We start from the raw sequence: 18,542 nt of genomic DNA on the forward strand, positions 1-18,542 counted from the left end.
GTTAAAACTGTGGGACGGTTGTTCTCCTGGAGCAGGGTTGGGTTGGTTTATCAAGAAAATTGCACTTTTTGTTGGGGCATACCGTGATTAACGGCCGGGAAAATGAGTGTGGTCATTGTTGAAAGAAAGGCTGGTGAGGAATATTTTCTCAAAGGCATGGTTAATATTTATGGCCAATATTAGTCAAATTATGAGTCAGCCCCTTTCAATTCACTTTGAAGTTTGCTGTACATTATGATGTCTCATGGTCTTATAAAGTTGCAGGAGCAATATCATCTCAGTTCTGTTCAACCCACTTGCACAGCTGGTGTTTGTGTTGAGCATATTTTATTGCAGAACATTTAAATATTCAGAGCAGTGTGGTCTCCGTACAGATTAATGCTGCTGGTTCAGTGTGTTTGTGGTTTATTGTCATTCTATACACTCCTGCCAACTTTATTAGGTAGACCTGTACACCAGCTCATTAATACAAATATCTAATCAGCCAATCATGTGGCTGCAACTCAATTCATACAAGCATACAAGCAAGACATGGTCAAGAGGTTCAGTTGTTGTTCAGACCAAAAAGAAGAAATGTGATGTGAGTGGCTTTGTCCGTGGAATGATTGTTGGTGCTAATGGAGAAACTGCTGAGCTCCTGGTATTTTAATGTGCAACCGTTTTAGTTAAGTTTACAGAGAATGGTGTGAAAAACGGAAAACATCTAGTGAACAGCAGTTATGTGGGCGGAAATGCCTTGTTAATGAGAGAGGTCAGAGAAGAGGGGCCAGGCCGGTTCAAGCAGACAGGAAGGATGACCGTAATGCAAATAGCCATGCATCACAGCTGTGGTATGCAGGAGAGAATCTCTGAACTCACCACACGTCGAAACTTGAAGAGGATGGGCTACAGCAGATGACCAACTGGACAAATAAGTAAAATAAATAATTATACAATACAATTTTTTAAAAGTCTAATGAAGTGGGTACTGTGTAATAAATAAATAAAAGATATTTGAGACACTGAATCTTGAAAATTAAGATTCTATCTAAATATTTCAATGACATATATAATTTTAGTATATAATATACACTCAGTGAGCACTTTATTAGGTATTTATCAGACTTATTTTTTAGACTTCTACTGCTGTAGCCTATTCACTTAGAGTTATGATGTGTTGTGTGTGCAGAGATGCTGTTCTGCATACCACTGTTGTAACGTGTCACCTTCCTGTCAGCTTTGACCAGTCTGGCCCTTCTCCTCTGACGTCTCTCATTAACAAGGTGTTTCTGTCTGCAGAACTGCTCACTGGATTTTTTTGTTGTTTGTTTTTTGCACCATTCTTTACAAACTAGAGACTAGTGTGCGTGAAAATCCCAGGGGATCAGCAGTTTCTGAGATACTCAAACAACCTTGCCTGTGAAAGTCAGTTAGATTTTTTTCAAATTCTGATGGTTGATGTGAACATTAACCGATTCGATAATCGCATGAATAAGTAGGTGTAATAAAGTAAAAATGTTCCTAATGAAGTGCTCGGTGAGTGTATATACAAAGCCCAGTCTGGAAAATGACTGTTGAAAAAATTGAATGAAAAAAATGTATTTAATGACATGTTTATAATATCTATACCCAGTACTGAAATGCTTATTTATTTTCCCCACGACATATTTCAATTAATGTACGAGTCATTCCACAGACTCAGAAATAGTTCTACTCTGGCCCTTCTTGGCACTATTAAAATATACAAATTTACCCTGTGTTAGACTGCTGACTGTTCAGGTGCATGTACACGCCTTCCACTCACCAAGGAAACCTATTAATGCAAGCTCAGGCTGAATTAGACACTGGAGTGTTTTGACAGCTGTACAAACTCAAGGTACCAGTAAAAAATTCTGCAAGTGGGAGATTACTATCCCATAATCAACTTCGGAGGAGCACTTTGTTCCAACAGCTGAGGGGAAAAATGGTTGTTTGCCGGAAAAATAGAAACCAATGTTCCCTTAATAAATCGACCAGTGGCGGGAGGGCAGGAGCAAAGCATGCTGGGAACAAAAAGGAAAGATGAACACGGAATTTGCTGAGTTTAGAAGTCGGCAGACACTCTCAATTCAGGTTCCATCAAAGTCAACATTCATTACCCAGCATTTAATAATAGCAGTGTAGACAAAAAAAAAAAAAAGGCTTTTCCCAAATCCAAGGATTACACCCCTGGAGTTTAGGAGCCATGTTTTTAGAACCGGCTGTATGGTAGACTGAGCGATTAGCGATTAGCGATTAGGTTACAAAAGACAACGTCTGCTGTCCAAATTCACTGTTCATTTAGTATACTATTTCGCACACTATATAGACAGTCACAACATACTGTTGGGATTAGGAATTAATGAGCAGTGAGCCAGCCAATGAGATTATGGGTATTTTACAAAAGTCCTTCCTGTTGCATGCTGGGATAGGTTCCAAAATAGGATTGAACAAATCAACATCTTTCTCATTTTATATAACACTTCAAATTTTTTTGTCATTTATAGTCTTATAGTTCTTATTTAAGTAACAGCGTGTTCGCAACCGTACTTTAAACAGAAAACCTTTGGTTGTAATTGGCTGTCAGGAATTACTATGTAAACACTGAGACTCAGGTTCTCTCTTCATCAGAGATACTCACACTGAGGTCTGCAATTCCAGGTGATGCATTGCTGTAATTAGCCACATCCCTCGGAGATAAGGCAGCCTAATAGTTTTCAGTCTGGTGCTCTCCCATCCGGGAAAATTGGCCCTTATTGAATCAATTTGGGCTTTTTTCAAGAAATCCCCTTGAAAGTTTATCATCTGGAGGTCTTGGGTGCAGTGCCAAAGCAAACAACCCCCCCCCCCCCCCCCCCACCATTTATTGAAGCAGTGATGCTTGATCTGAAGTGGATCTGCATCACCTCTTTGACCACTCTTTGAATAGCAGCAATAGTCCTCGTCATAAGTAACGACACCATAGACATGCAGGTTGTGCAGCATATGATGATCAACGTGATCATACCTATCAACAAGTGGCTGCATCCTGGCAATAACATTGAGGTCATTATTACTGGGGCTGCCTGTGGCATAGCAGCTAAGGTAACATTACTGGGAACTGGAAGGTTGGTGGTTGAAGCCCGGGTGTAGCCACGATAAGATCCACACAGCTGTTGGGCCTTTGAGCATGGCCCTTAACCCTGCATTGCTCCCCGGGCACCACACGGTGGCTGCCCACCGCTCATAAGTAACTAGGATGGGTCAAATGGAGAGGTCAAATTATGCCGCAGGGTTCAATCGAGACTATCTTCTATTACGAGCATTATGTGGCATTCATTAATGTACCATGTGGGCAGCATGTTAATGCAGTGGAGCACTGTCTCCTCACACCAAGAAGGTCCTGGCTTTGAATCCCCTGTCTTCACGTGCATTTCCTCCAGGTCCAAAGACATGCAGGTTAGGCTAATTGGAGACTCTAGATTGCCTGTAGATACTGTAAGCGTGAATACATGATGTGTTTGGTAGCCTCTGATGGATTGGCGACCTGTCCAAGGTGTATCATTAGATAACAGGTGGATGGACTGTAATAAATACTACAAGAAGAAAATTGTATAGAAAATCTGTATGTAAAGAAGGTATTGAGTCAGGTTATGGGCTGATGTTTTCGGGCGTAGCACAGCGTGTGATTGGACGTGAGCAGCAGCAGCGCGGTGCGAGTGACAGCTCCTGACTGAAGGAGACGTGTGTGCGGTCACTGTTAACCGCACTTCACAATGCCGGGCGATGGCTCGGGCCAGGGACCACAGGGGTGAGGGACTCATAAAACATTTACTGGCGGCGTTGTGCTGACACCGGCCTTACATCCAGCTCCACCGTACACGGGAGAAAGCCGGCTGTTTTCAAAAGCCATTTTCTGGGAGAGTGAAGTGGAGGCTGTTGTCTGATGTGTCTGTGTCATTTTTCATCCCGACTGCCCAGTAAAATGTGCAGTGATAAATCAGCTCTTGAGCAGGGCATACAGTTACCTATGGTCCAGAGTAGGAACACTGGACATTTTACTGGGCGCTAGCTTATCCAGTGGCTGTCGTGGATTCACATTCAGGACAGAAGTTTAATGTCAGAAGAAATGTCATTTTGAACGTCTGCATGATCATAACACTGAATGATGCTGTGGATACACATGCATTAATTCCTTTCAAAATGTAATCCACAGTAGAGATGTGAAATGTTCTTGCAAATATATAATATAGTAAAAAAAAAAAAACATGTTATTGCCTGAACCTCTGCCACAAAGGTCATAGATGTTTACAGGCTTGGTGAAGATGAAAGCAGCAAATTATCTTCGGGCGGGTTATTTTTTTGAGAACCTTTTTTCGGTCCAGTGACTCTAGATGGCCTGGACCGGTAATATGGTAACTTCGAGAACCTATTAACATGCAGCTTTGACTCTAATTCCAGTCTAATCGCGGTCCTGCGTGTTCTCTCCGGGGTATGTATTAAACATCTACTGTGTGTGTACGATTGATATCCGTGTACCGGCTGCTGAAGGCCTCCCCGTTCTGCATGCAGCGAGAACAGAACCCCGGCATGGAGGCTTACGTTTAATTCCACACCATGAAGCCCTCACGCTTTCACACTTCAGAGGGCTTGAAAGAAGTGCACTGAATTGAAAAAGGGAGGGGGGGGGGGGGAAGACGGCCTGAAAGAACATAAATTCCCGTCGTGATTTTTTTTTTTTTGCTTCTGTGCGGATTCGACGGCGTGTGCCAGGGTTCTGAAGTGGTTTGGGAACGTTGCTCGTCTCTCCGGGCGGAATGGTGGAATGCCTTCGGGGAGGACAGCGGCTCCTGCGGAATGTGGGATGAGACCGGGAGCCGCACTGTACGTTCGGAAGTCCACTGGAATTCCGAACAGGAAATAAAGAGGCCGAATCCAAGATTCTGACATCAGTGGCAAATGTATTCAGTCTAACCTCTCCCAACTGGAAAAAAAAAACAGCTCAAGCTAGGTTGTGAAACAGCTGGTAGCTGGTCAACCTGGTGGTAGCTGGACCAGTTCCCAACATAACATAACATAATGGACATGGTTTAGCTGGTTGACCAGCTCCCAACATAACATAGCATAATGGACATGGTTTAGCTGGTTGACCAGTTCCCAACCTGACATGGTTTGACCAGGTCAAGCTATTTTGACCAACTACCAGACAAGCTACCAGAACTATTTGATTGACCAGTTCATATCTGGCTAGACCAGCTTGTGACCAGCATTTGCAAGCTGGCATAGCTGGATTTTACAGCAGAGCTATGTGGTTATGACACACAGGTTTTACATTAGAATATTATTTGTATGTAAGATGGTACCTAGAGTAAGAAGATACAATGAGAAAAAGAAGTCATACCACTAGTTATCCCCTCAAAAGTCAAAATTCATTGAGTTTACATGGTATTAAATCAAATCATTTTCAGTAGAGGCTCCTCATTATTTATTCATAGTCTCACTTACAGCACTGCAACCAAAATGCCTTGTTCTTTACTGGTATTTGGGAGTAAATGGCTTATTGATTCCATTCATTCTGATCTCTTTCCCCGCCAATGCGAGCACATCAAGGCCTTTTTCCAACTAACAAAACTAAGTCCGTGTTCTGAAACTCCATTGCTTTCAATTACCGTTAGTGGTTGTTTCATCAGCAGTTAAAACATTCTAATCACATATTTCACACCACATCTCAGCCCATCGTGGGTTAAAGGGCTAATATCTCATATTTATATTTCTCCTCTTCCTGATTTTATGTACTGTAGCGATCACAAGTGCCCCATCCATTCAAATTTTAAAGGCCAATAAAATTTGAGCAAAACACAATTTTTTTCCTTCACATTTTTATGTGAGGCTTATAAGGTTATTCACTGAATTGTGGGTATGCGCTGACTTGTAGTAACATGTGAATTAAGAAGCTGGGCTCGAATGTATAGAAGATTTATCAAAATATTCTGCAGTTATGCATTCTCGTAGAAAGCCCTCTATAAAATGTCCAGTCCAGCTTAATCAGTGCTGTAAACGCATCAGGTTTTTACCAACATATTTTGAATGGTAAAAAATAAATTGTACCACTAATCAAGATGCACAGCAGTACACGGCTTTCTCTTGTCTGTAAATAAATCTGTGAATACAATAAATGTGAAAGGAACTTGACCTCACATAAGGCAATAGCACAGGCAATAGCAAAATAAAAGTTTGTACGTAATGCTAATCGCAAGCTGTTATTACTGTTATTACTTCTGCGTTAGTTTACACAGATATATACGTATAATGCCTAAAGCAAAATACATGTTCCTTTTGAAATAACATATCCACCGGAGACTCCATATAAAACTCCTGTGGTTTTTACTAATTTCATTTTTTCATCAGTAATAATAGTAGACATGAAAAATTAAATGCGAACATATGCTACAATCGCAGTTGTTACCATTATTAATGTAATTTCATATGCTGGACAAGCACTACATTGGGACAGTATAATTTATTACGTGATGTAATGTAGGTCATTTTACAACACGCTAGAATTCATGAAAATAAAATAAACACGCGCCATAGTAGGAATAATCAATGAATATCCCCGTTCATAAAGAATCTTCTCATGTCACACTGTATCCACAATGCATCTTTTTGGTCGTATTATGCCAGGAAAGATATTTCTACATTAGTATGGAAGAATATCCCGTCTCTGGAGCACTGCACATTGTCTAATGAATCAGCAGGGTGTGTATCTGCGGGTATCTGTGCGTTCTGCCATGAATATGTATGACCTGGCATCTTTCTGCAGCGTTATCGGTGAACCGAGCGGTGATTTGTACAGAACTGCGGTTCCACCTCCCGCTCTGCGTATTATGCAGGCTGTTTTTGACTAGGCACGCTTGCTTTACTCTTAACTTATTTTTTTAATTTACCATTTTAGAGCACCTTCAGAGCAGCTTATCTGTAATTGAAATGGAATCTTTCTGCCGTTTTTTCTGCTCCCTGCTGAAATTATTGTTATGGGCAGGGGGATATTTCATTAGTCGTACACAAACACCAATATCTCTTCCAACGCCCCCTGAGCGTTCTTTCATCTTGATTAGAAGCCGTGGCTGATAGCATCATAAGAAATATAGAGGACCGGGACTATTCCTGTTGTCCCAAAAGCCACAAATGAATTGGATTGGATTATTATCGGTTGTAGAAAGCATTTGATCTATTACTCCAAAACAAAACAAAAACAACAAAAAAAAAAGAAGAAAAAACGAAGAACTTGTGTAAAACTCTTTTTTTTTTTTTTTTTGTTCTGAAGGGACATTAATCTATAAAGTGCACTGGTATATGAAGTATAATCCAATCACATTCACACTCCAGTGCGTTCTAAGTAATTGGCTTAAGCCTTCAGAAATGATTCCTTGAATTTGTAACAGGATAAGAGTTACCTCTACCATACTGACAGAGGGGTTTCATTTTTATGTATTTTTTTTTTTCACTTTTCGGTTTTTGCAAATTTGGTTCTATACAAAATTGTCCAAGATTTTTCCTTTTTTTTTTTTTTTTTTATAGATTGCAAAACCATGATTTAGAATACAATAGACTGGAGCCACAACCATAGAGAATAACGTTGTACCTCTCGTTGCAATAGATTTTTAATAATAAAAAAATATTGTTAGAGCAGCTATGCCAATTTCACTGCTGAAGGCATCAGCCAAAATTAGTAAGTTATAATTATGACTTCCATCAACTAGGCTGCAGAAACCCTTTATTATATAGTTTGTTATACTGTAATGGAAGGAAATATATCCATGATATTGCAAATGACCCATTTCTATCATTTTCCCATGACTATTAATCATGCTCAATTGTGGAAAATTCAAATTTAGAGGTGACCTTTATGAGTATTGGTATGGAAATTCTTATATAGATATATATGTATCTATAAATTCTTAGATATGTATATACATACATATATGCATAAAAATGTATGACCATGGAAAAAGTGTTACACTGAGAGATAATAATCGGTTTCAGCCTGGATTATGTCACCAGCCACATAAGACTGAGTTGGGGCACCCTGTTCATCTCCTCCTACGAGCAGCTGGGTGGATTTGGATCAGCCAGGGTTCCGCCTAATAACACACTCATTCCAATCGCTAATTTTTCTCCACTTTTTTTATTTTCCTTCCTTTATGATTCCTACCCGGGAATCAATAGAGGGCCGCCACCTTTAAGGACGTTCCACGCCGTTAAATATTCCTTCTAGGAGCTAGAGGTAGGAAGTTAGGAACTCCTAATGTGGAAAAAGCAGGAGCCATGACGTATAAATGACCGACCCGCGGATCCACGTCTCCCCATCTGCTCCTCATAATAATAATAATAATAATAATAACGCATTTTATTTAAAGCGCCTTTCACGTCACCCAAGGACACTGTACAGTAGTGGCAAGTGGCAGTCATGAGCCATGTTTGTAACTGACGTGGCCTCCAACTGACGTTTGAAGGAGCGAGGGGGAATTCCATTCGCCTTATACACTTTTTCTTGGGTTTTTTTTTACGATTGGGAGAAGCTAGATTTCTTTGTCTAGCCTCTCCCAATGGGTGGAGCTAAATGTGGAAAAAGGAGCAAGGAAAAGAAAAATAGAGGAGAAATGCAAAGGAATGGAATGAGCCCCAGGTGCCCAAAGTCTACCGTTAGTTTTCAGTCAGGGATACACTTGTGGCTACTGCTAGCTCTCATGTAGTATGGTGTGGCCTGTACCCTGCTCACACACAAAAGTTCTTACAATGGTGCTGTCATGTAGTGACAGTGTTATAACATTCCAGGAACATTGTGAACATCTCGTGTTCGCCGGGCATGTTATAAAATAGTAATTGACACGGAAGAAAATGCATCAAAGGAGTGTATGGAGTTCAGCTACAGTGGTCCTGGCTCACTGGTGATTGAAATGGTGGTGGGGGGTGGGGTGCTGGACTACTCTATAAAACTCATAGCTCTACAATATAAACGCGCAATACACTTACGAAACAAGCAATCATTCCGATAATAAGCTTCTGCTTTCAAAAATATGCATGTTGTACCTGATCTCTATAAGTGGGGATATCTCCAATATTAAGCTATACCTCTGAATGCATTATGCTGATATAACAGTTCCGTGCTTTCAAAAGAAAATATCCTCTGTAACTGTACAGGGAGGGAAAAAAACTTGATTGATTAAATAAGGAACATCAGGACTACTGGAAAGTCAAAGTGATAACACAAGTAAAGCCTGTTTGAATAAATGTACTTTAGAGAACATGTAGATAACCTAATTTGATGAGAAAATGTAATTATAAAGGATGCCTCACTGGAAGAAGAGTGACTCCCTGCTACTTGAATTAAATAAATCCCCTAGCATTTCATGATGTGGTTTTTAATTATTGCAGAGGTTTCTTAGAGTGAAGAAAAATCCACTTTGATCCTCTTTGAAGGGCACCACGTAATTTGATCTCAGAATCGGGGAGGTATTTAATCATGACATCCTCAAAATTAATACAGAACATACAAAGTGTGTTTTGTACAAAATGTCAAGAAAGTAAAAAATGTGGGCAAAACTGAATGTTAACAAAAGCTTTTTTTTTCTTGGCTTTACAATGAAAAAGCGTGACGTACTATAAACAACAAAGGCAAGTTAAGTATGTGCTTCCCCCCCCCCCCTATCCTTATTTAAACTTAAATGCTTATAATGACAAAAAAAGGAACCATCAATGAAGTAAATGATCTAGTATAGCAGTCACTACATCATATGTGTTACTCCAAGTTAAGGCCCAAGTGCACTGCAACTGGATCAAATGTGGGCCATAGACGAACGGAACTCGTGCTGCAGAGAGCACACAGACGGATTAAACCAAAACAATCCAGACGTTGCTGCTTTTCTGGGTGTTCCAAACAAAGCAAGAAGAGACAGTCGCGCTTCCAGGAAAGCGGCTCTGAACAGGAGAGAGCGTTTGTCTCTCCGCCGGGGCTGGGAACAGGGAAGGGCCTGCCTATGAAAGAATGGAAAAACAGGTCGACTTGGACGAGTAAAATTCCGACATTTATCTGGTGCTGCTGACGAGACACAACGGCGGCGATAGGCTGTGGGACTGTGAGAAACAGGGCAGCGCTTGAAAGCAGGAGCACGGACACCCCCACCACCCCAGAGGAGTAAACAGTGTGTACAGATGAGGTGTCAGAATAGGCCAAGTGCTGTGTCTCTGTCGGTCTCAAATTCACATTCAAAATGCTCTCTCTCTCTCTCTCTCTCTATCCTCTCTCTCTCTCTGTCTCTGTCTCTAAAATGGCTATTTTATACATTTTAAATTAAATCCACAACACAATAAAGTGCGCTTTTAAAGAGGTCTGAATACTTTCCGAAACCACTGTAGGTACAGCTCAAGGGCAGAAAGAACTTGTGTGTGTGTGTGTGTGGGTGTGTGTGTGTCTCTCTCTCTCTCTCTGTCTCCTGTGTGTGTGTGTCTCTCTCTCTCTCTCTGTCTCCTGTGTGTGTGTCTCTCTCTCTCTCTCTCTCTCTCACTGTCTCCTGTGTGTGTGTGTGTGTGTGTGTGTGTGTGTCTCTCTCTCTCTCTCTCTCTCTCTCTCTCTGTCTCCTCTCTCTCTGTCTCCTGTGTGTGTATGTGTGTGTGTGTGTGTCTCTGTGTCTTCTGTGTGTGTCTCTCTCTGTGTCTTCTGTGTGTGTGTCTCTCTCTCTGTGTCTTCTGTGTGTGTGTGTCTCTCTCTGTGTCTTTCTGTGTGTGTGTGTGTGTGTGTCTCTCTCTGTGTCTTTCTGTCTGCCAGTATATGAGTGTGTGGGTGGATTTTTGTGTTTCTTAGTGCCTGCCCATGTGGATTTTCCAATGAGAAAGCAGCACTTGAGACTGCGTGGGTGTAACAACATCACTGGCAGCTCTTGGAGGTCCCAACCCACTAACTCATGGGCCTGAGATCTCCTCAAAGCTTTAATGTTTAATTGGCGCTGGTTCCTGGCTGTGTCACCAGCTGGGCTGCCTCCCTTTGGCGCTCCACTGAGTCACTGTCTGAATCTGCCATCCAGCGCCCTGAGAACGGGAACAGGTCCAGAGCAGGCCAGAACGGTCACTACATTAGCTCAAGGAGCGAGGCCAGACAAACCACCATGTTAAAAATACACGGGCAAAAATATCTGTGAAAGCTCGGGAGTAGGCAAGACGAAAATGTGTAAGGGGGGGAGGGGGGGGGGGGTGTGTGGGGAGGGGAGAGGTGGAGGTTTTTCAAAAATGTAACAGTTGCCTCCAGTCTCATTGTTAAGGCAAGCTTTGGCACAGAGCTTTGTTGAGCACATTTCGACTGAGCCTCAGTGAACGTGCTTGATTTGTTTCTCTACAGACAACAAGCTGCACTCTCCTTTTTAGGATGGTTGTAAATGCGAGGAGTGCCAAGAACTACGAGCCAAGGGGTAGAAACTGGCATCTCTCTCTTCTCTGTGCCAGCCACCGTAGTGTTGGAAGGGGGGGGTGGCTGCCACAGACTAATTTGCCTGGTTGCCTGAGGGGCCATGGGTGGAAACAGGTGCTTAATTGGAAAACAGGACCCGTGGGGGCAGATTGGGGTCCGGTTCTGTTGTGTTGCAGTGCTTTTAATTATGAAATGTTCTGTTAGGACTGTTATGGCTGTCCCGTATTGTCCCTCAGCTTCCTGTCCATTCACACAATGTGCCTGTGTTCTGCTCATCTCTGAACCCCCCTCTCTCGACCGCGCACGACAGTCACTGTTTCCCGCAAGTGAGTATTTAATGGGCAGCTTGTACCTTTGTCTTTAAAGTGGCAGTTAGGCCAGGAGGACTGTGGGTAATTGTTTTCATTAGTACAGGCACAGACACTATTTCGCTAAGACTGCTATATTCATATTACATTTTCTATAAGTAGCCAAACATTATGAAATAATAAACAGTAGTATTTTTTGTTGTTGAATGTACTACCGATTATATTTATATTTTACAGACAGAGGCTTCCTCCGCTAAATATTTATTTAACAAAATAACTACACATCCTGTTCCCTTTAATATTAAAGCATGAGCTATTCTTGGCTCAAAACTGGTTTGCTGTCTGTAGCAATCTCCGTTTGATCTGCATCAGTCTTGTCATATTACTAGGGCATGTTAATAATATCCTTCCCCTCATTTTGCAGTTCCTGTTACACCCAGTCCGTACCCAGTGAATACACATCTCATTAGACGCCACACAAAGGGCACATAGCTACTAATGAATGATCCTTTTCTCATTTGCTGACAACTCAATCTAATTAGACTCCATCTAAGGGCGACATTGGCACAGGAAGTAAGAGCAGTTGTCTGCCAGACAGAGGGCTGCTGGTTTGATCCCGCCCTGGGTGTGTCAAAGTGTCCCTGAGCAAGAGCAAGACACCTAACCCCCAAATGCTTCTCGTTGGTGCCTTGCATGGCAGCCAATCGCCGTTGGTGAGTGTGTGTGAGTGTGTGCGCGGTGTGTGTGTGTGTGAATGAGTGAATGAGAAGCATCCCCGTTCCTCAAATCACGGTTCTCGGAGGCCGATAACTGTTCCAACATCCTTTTACCCGGGAGTCCGTATTGAAGTAGCACTGATTGTTCAGGTAATTACCTGGGTTGGGTGGAGGAAGAAAAAAGAAACAGGGCCAGATTTGGATTCGAGCCCCTGATTTGCGGATCCGTGATCTACATTACATGGACTGTATTACTTTCTTCAAGTGATCAGTAAGCAGCGCTCAGGGGCTCAGAGAAATGAAAGGGGAAGAAATGATTCTTCAAGGACTGCAGGGATCCATATAAGCCGGGATGAGGCGGCAGCTGGCGCAGCAGGCAGAGGAAAAGCCTGTGGGGAGCCGGGTCCTCCAGGGCCTGCCTCTGCAGTACAGATGCTTAACTTGCTCTAGGGAGCCCAAAGGACACCTCCACGAGGCGGGGCTAACGTCGTACCACTGGGATACTCACCGGGTAGGACAGGGATCATCAAATCTTGGTCCTCGAGGGCTGGTTTTCCACCCTCCCTATTCCTGGGAGTCAGGTGTGACGATAGTCTGGCCCAATCAGTCGCACTGTGATTGTTCAGTTAATTACCCAGGAGAAAAGAACCAGGGCTGGCCAAATGTTACGATCCCTGGGGTGGGAGATGGCCACTCTGAGATACACTGGGGTCTGCCCAAACCCGTTCCTGGAGATCTATCGTCCCGTGGGTTTTCACTCCAACCCTACCAAAGCACGCCTCATTCAACAGCTATAGCGGGACTGCCCAAACCTGTTCCTGGAGATCTACCGTCCCGTAGGTTTTCACTCTAACCCTACCAAAGCACACCTCATTCAACAGCATAGGTGTCATTGTGCTGCTAATGAGTAGAATCAGATGTGCCAAACTAGGGTTGAAATGAAAACATGGTCAATTAGGTATTAGGTAGACCTCCAGCGACAGGGTCGGGCAGCCCTGTTCTAGCCGCTGAATGAGGTGTGCTTTGCTAGGTTTTAAATGAGAACCGAAAGGATGGCAGATCTCCAGGAACAGGGTTGGGTCTGACCTTATGAGCATGTGTTAATGGAAGCCAGTGTTGAGGGCAGTATCTTCAGTCTGGTAGTCATTGTGCTTCATCCCCCAACCTTTGAGTAGCATCACAGTGCTAGATAACAGTGCTAGACACCACAGCTTAAATGATCACCACACTCATCAAAATAAATGTCAAATAAATACAGCTAATTAATGTTTTTTGAGAGAAAAAAAACCGGTCGCTCACATTGTGACGATGCATAATTAGTGTCAGCTTTCCACCCAGAAAGGGAAGATTCATTTGGCAGGGCATTCGCTCAAACTTACAACGGTCTTTACTTCATGAACGATGTGTCGCCAGACATTGTTACCGCGCACTAGCTAAAGGAGTGTCCGTTCGGTGTTTACAGAGTATGAAACGCGCCACAATTTGCTGAATGGATCCTGGCACGACGGCGGCGACCAGAATTGGCAATTGTAAACCCCCCCGAGACGCAGTGGCTGAGGGCAAAGACAGGCCATCATATCCCGGCCATTTCCCCAGATATATGGAGCATCGCATTTACATTTAGAGTAACCCCAGTGGCCGGGCACAGCCAAGCGTCTGTTTCATTCGCCAGAGTGAGATCCTCTGTGCGAACAGACCTGACAGGTATGGGAATGGATGTGAGACGAACCAGCCCCACCCCAATTGGAAATTTAAACGGCGCACAGACCGTGGCAAGGAAAGGATGGGAGTGTGTGTGTGTGTGTGTGTGTGTGTGGGTTCTCCTACCCTGCACCCCCCCACCCCCACCCCCAAATTTCACGCCTCTCCTCCGCCGTTCAGCTGCACCTCCGCAGACTTCCCACTCTGCCGACAAGCTTTGTTTTCGATTTGTTGCCTTGAATGGTGGGCGTTCCGTCCGGCGGTCAAATAAGTTGTTTCTTTTTTTTTTTCCTCTCCTTCCCTTTGTAATTATCAGAGAGGACTGGCAGGTACTCATTTGTCATCCCCCCCCCCCTGACCTTAGCGCTATATCGGTGTAGTCAGCCAAGGAGAAACGCCTGTCTCCTGCCACACGCCGCCCAGACACTCCCAAAGAGAAACAAAAACACACCCGAAAAGGCAGGAAATAAAGACATGGCTGCTCAGAACCTTCATCTTCCTCGACAGGATTCCTGCGGATGTTTCGCGGAGTCCTGCATTAAAATACCCTATCGCGCAGGTAAATGTAACTCGGGATTAAATCTTTATTAAAAGGCTTTTCAGTAGTCTGCTCGGATATTCTTCACCGCGTGAACGCTACAGGCCCCGCTGAAGGTGTCTCTGTGCGCCTGTAAGAGAGCAAATGCCTTCGGAATACCTAGTGCAGCATGCAACTGTCAGACAACTGACAAATCCGCGGTGGCATTAAAGCCATAAATCTTCCCATCCTTCAGCGCCGCGTTTCTGTCAGGCCGTAGAAAAGGGTATTCTGTAGCATATGCATATTATCCCCCTAATAATTACATCTGCGATCGGGAGACCATTTCCAAATCTCAGAGCTCAAAACTGGAGCCTGCTCCGGCTGCTGCACCTGTCGCAGCTCATCCGTCTCCGCCGACTGAGCGAGCCGCCGAAACATTGTCAAGCCTACTCCTTTGCATTTTCTCTCCGGGTAATACGCTAAAGGACATTTTTTCGGGAGCAGCGAGGTTGCCCGTAGCCCGATACATCTTCCCGAGTGCACAAATGCACCGCGATGATATTGTCATTTAGCAATTTGGGCCGAAAGTAGGCGGCTTTCTCTTCCCCTTACGGGAAAGCGTGACGCAGAACCAGGCACCGCTCTTGTGCGGATCACATCCCCGTGACCCCGTGACCCCGTGGCATATCGTCCCCGCGTACACAGCGCGGCAGAGCATCAATTCTGTTCCCCGTCCTGTTTAGCACGCGACAGAAAGCATCGAGCAACACGGTATTTCATACCGGCCCTTCTCCCCCTCGTTCCATTAGCCGAGTAAAATAGTTTTATTTTAGGGAAGTGGCGGTGGCCATTACGCGTGAAAGTACTAATGCATCCTCCGTCCTCGCTCTCCCGGCGCTGGTGTCGGCTCGGGAGATGACCCGCGCCGTTCTCCGAGCCGTGTCCCGGCCCACTCCGAACGCGACGCAGAAGTCCGCGTTGTGCTCGTGTGCGGCGAGGATCGCGGGCTACATCTGCGTCTCTTTAATGCCGCGCTGGCTCTGTCGTACGATCGCTTCGTTCCCCAGACAGCTGTCGTTTCTGAGCGCTGGGGCTGCTTAGGGATGCGTGGGGTGTCAGGGGCTGTGCCGCATCTGACGGTGTGGTCCTTTTATGGTTCTGTGTCTGGTTGCTTCGGCTCATTCTGCGGTTTCATCATCTGCTTTTTCCCACACAGACTGCCTGGATCCTTCGGCTCCCAGGAGACGTGTTCACAGGGTTGAAGCCTGCTCTGACACATACACATACAGAAACGCACACACACACACACACATATAGATAACATATGCACACACACACACACACACATAGATATCATATGCACAGACACACACAGAGACCACATATGCATGCACGCACACACACACACACATAGGTTGTGCATTAACACACACACACACACAGACACACATGCATGTGCACACACACACACACACACACACACACAGACCACACATGCATGCACGCACACACACGCACACACACACAGGTTGTGCATTCACACACACACACACACACACACACAGACCACACATGCATGCACGCACACACACACACACACATAGGTTGTGCATTAACACACACACACACAGACCACACATGCATGTGCGCACACACACACACATTGATAACATATGTACACACACACAGAGACCACACACACACACACACACAGGTTGTGCATTAACACACACACACACACAGACCACACATGCATGTTTGCATACACACACACACATTGATAACATATGTACACACAGACAGAGACCACACATGCATGTGCGTACACACACACACACACAGACCACACATACACACACACATACGCACGCTGCACACACATACACCACACAAGTCACGCACGCTCACGCTGCGATCCACGGGGGGCGGTGGTGAACGGCGATGCGAGTCAATGAAACGCAGCCCCCACACCAGGCGGACATTGACATCCCCTGCGTTCCCGCACTCCCCCGCCCGCGCTGCGTCTCTCAGGGCGCGCGGTCCCCGGGGTAACGATGCGCGGCGGCCCGCGCCCTGGCCTCCCTGCTCGCCGTTCCCCGGGTGGCACGGGAGACAAGCTGTGACGTGCGCTTCCAGAGGGCGGAGTTCACCAGCCGAACGGGCGCGTCAAAGCCCCGGCGCTTCGTTAACCGGCGGATCAGGGCTCGGGAGGGGACCGCCTCGGCCGTCCCCCGCAGGGATCAATCTGCCCGGCGGGCTGAATGCAGCCGACGCTCCTCTCCCCTGGCAACCCACTCCCCAGACCTGATGAAGGCCCACCGCGGAGGCCGAAACGTCATCGTGTCCTACTTTCTCTTTCCGCGCAGGGCTTTTCCACCCGTTTTTTTACCCACTCCCCGAACACTGCACATGCACACACAGCACTCACGTACACATGCTCACCAACACACACACGCACATGCGTGCGTGCACGCAGACACACGCCCACGCACACACACGGTTCTCCATGCCATGGGCTACACCGCAGGACCGGTGGGAAGTAATTGCAGTGTTCTGCCGGTGTTTTGCTGTGTGCGTGTGTGCGTGTGTGTTTTTCTAACTGCTCTGTGGACAGTGAGTGGTGGCCGGAGGCTTTAGTCTCACAGGAGGGACACAGGGTCCCCTGCCTGAGGAACAAAGACACAGCAGAACACCGCTCCACAATCTCAGAAAGAATTTTACAATTAAAACGATAACCATCAGGAATATGAGTCGCATCAGATGCGATAAAAGCTGCCTGCAAGACTAATAACAAAAGCGCTATAAGACAAAGACAATAAATACAAACTGCCCTGAATGTCTTATAAAATATTGTTTGGGTACTACTACACAAGGGCTATATTTCAAATGGCGAAGACTTTAGAATACATTACCCTTATCCCTGAGGTGAAGTTTGTGTGTGTGTGTGTGTGTGTGTGTGTGTGTGTGTGTGTGTGTGTGTGTTTGTGTGTGTGGGTGTGTGTAAAAGAATACGGTTAATATTGTGAATAACCTGGTATACTCAAAATGCAGTCTATAAACAAGTTGCACTGCTGGAAATTATAATACTACAAACTACAAAGAAAATACTACAAATAATAAATGAGCACTTCTCCAGCGAAGATTTTTTTTTTCTCAAAAAGCCTCATAGCTTGCCAGCTATCTTGACAAAATAATTAGCCTGAGGTGACCGTGCCGAGGTGCCATGGAATGAGCATGTGCTGACTGTACCTCCAGGACGAGCGTATCAAACATGCCAACGCTGCCAGCTCACTCCTGGCTTTGATTCACTGCTGTCGAAGGGAAAGAAACGGCTCATCTGATTGGCCACCGCACCCAGGTTGCTGCCCTTGCACCAATCACTGCGCTGCGTGTGCCCTACAGTCTCCGGTCTCAAATTTCGCTGTAATTGAGTGGAACGCGCCTTAATTCGCCACCGCTGTGCATTACTAGAGTTTGACTGCTGTGCCTGGACTTCAAAAAGAACCCTTTGTATGCCTCTTGAGGTATTTTAAAGCCACGGTCATACAGGGGAATTAGCTTGCATCATCTCGTCCAATCACAGGTCGGGCTTTATCAAGCATCATACCGTAAGGTCAGCTTTCCCATCACTATGACAACATGCTGGTTATTTCCCAAGAGGCCTCAGTGACCTGTAGATGTCACACTGCAGAACAAGCTGCCTGGTTTACCCAGCTATTTAATAAATGATCATTATACCAGGGGTCATCAAATATGGCCCTCAAATCTTATGAAGAGAGAGCAGCTGATGAAGACTGCACAATGCTACAAAGAGCTATCTGTAATATGAACAAACTCTGATAATAAACTGTACCTTC

The sequence above is a fragment of the Conger conger genome, chromosome 9 (assembly GCF_963514075.1).
Source record: "Conger conger chromosome 9, fConCon1.1, whole genome shotgun sequence".
NCBI lineage: Eukaryota > Metazoa > Chordata > Actinopteri > Anguilliformes > Congridae > Conger > Conger conger.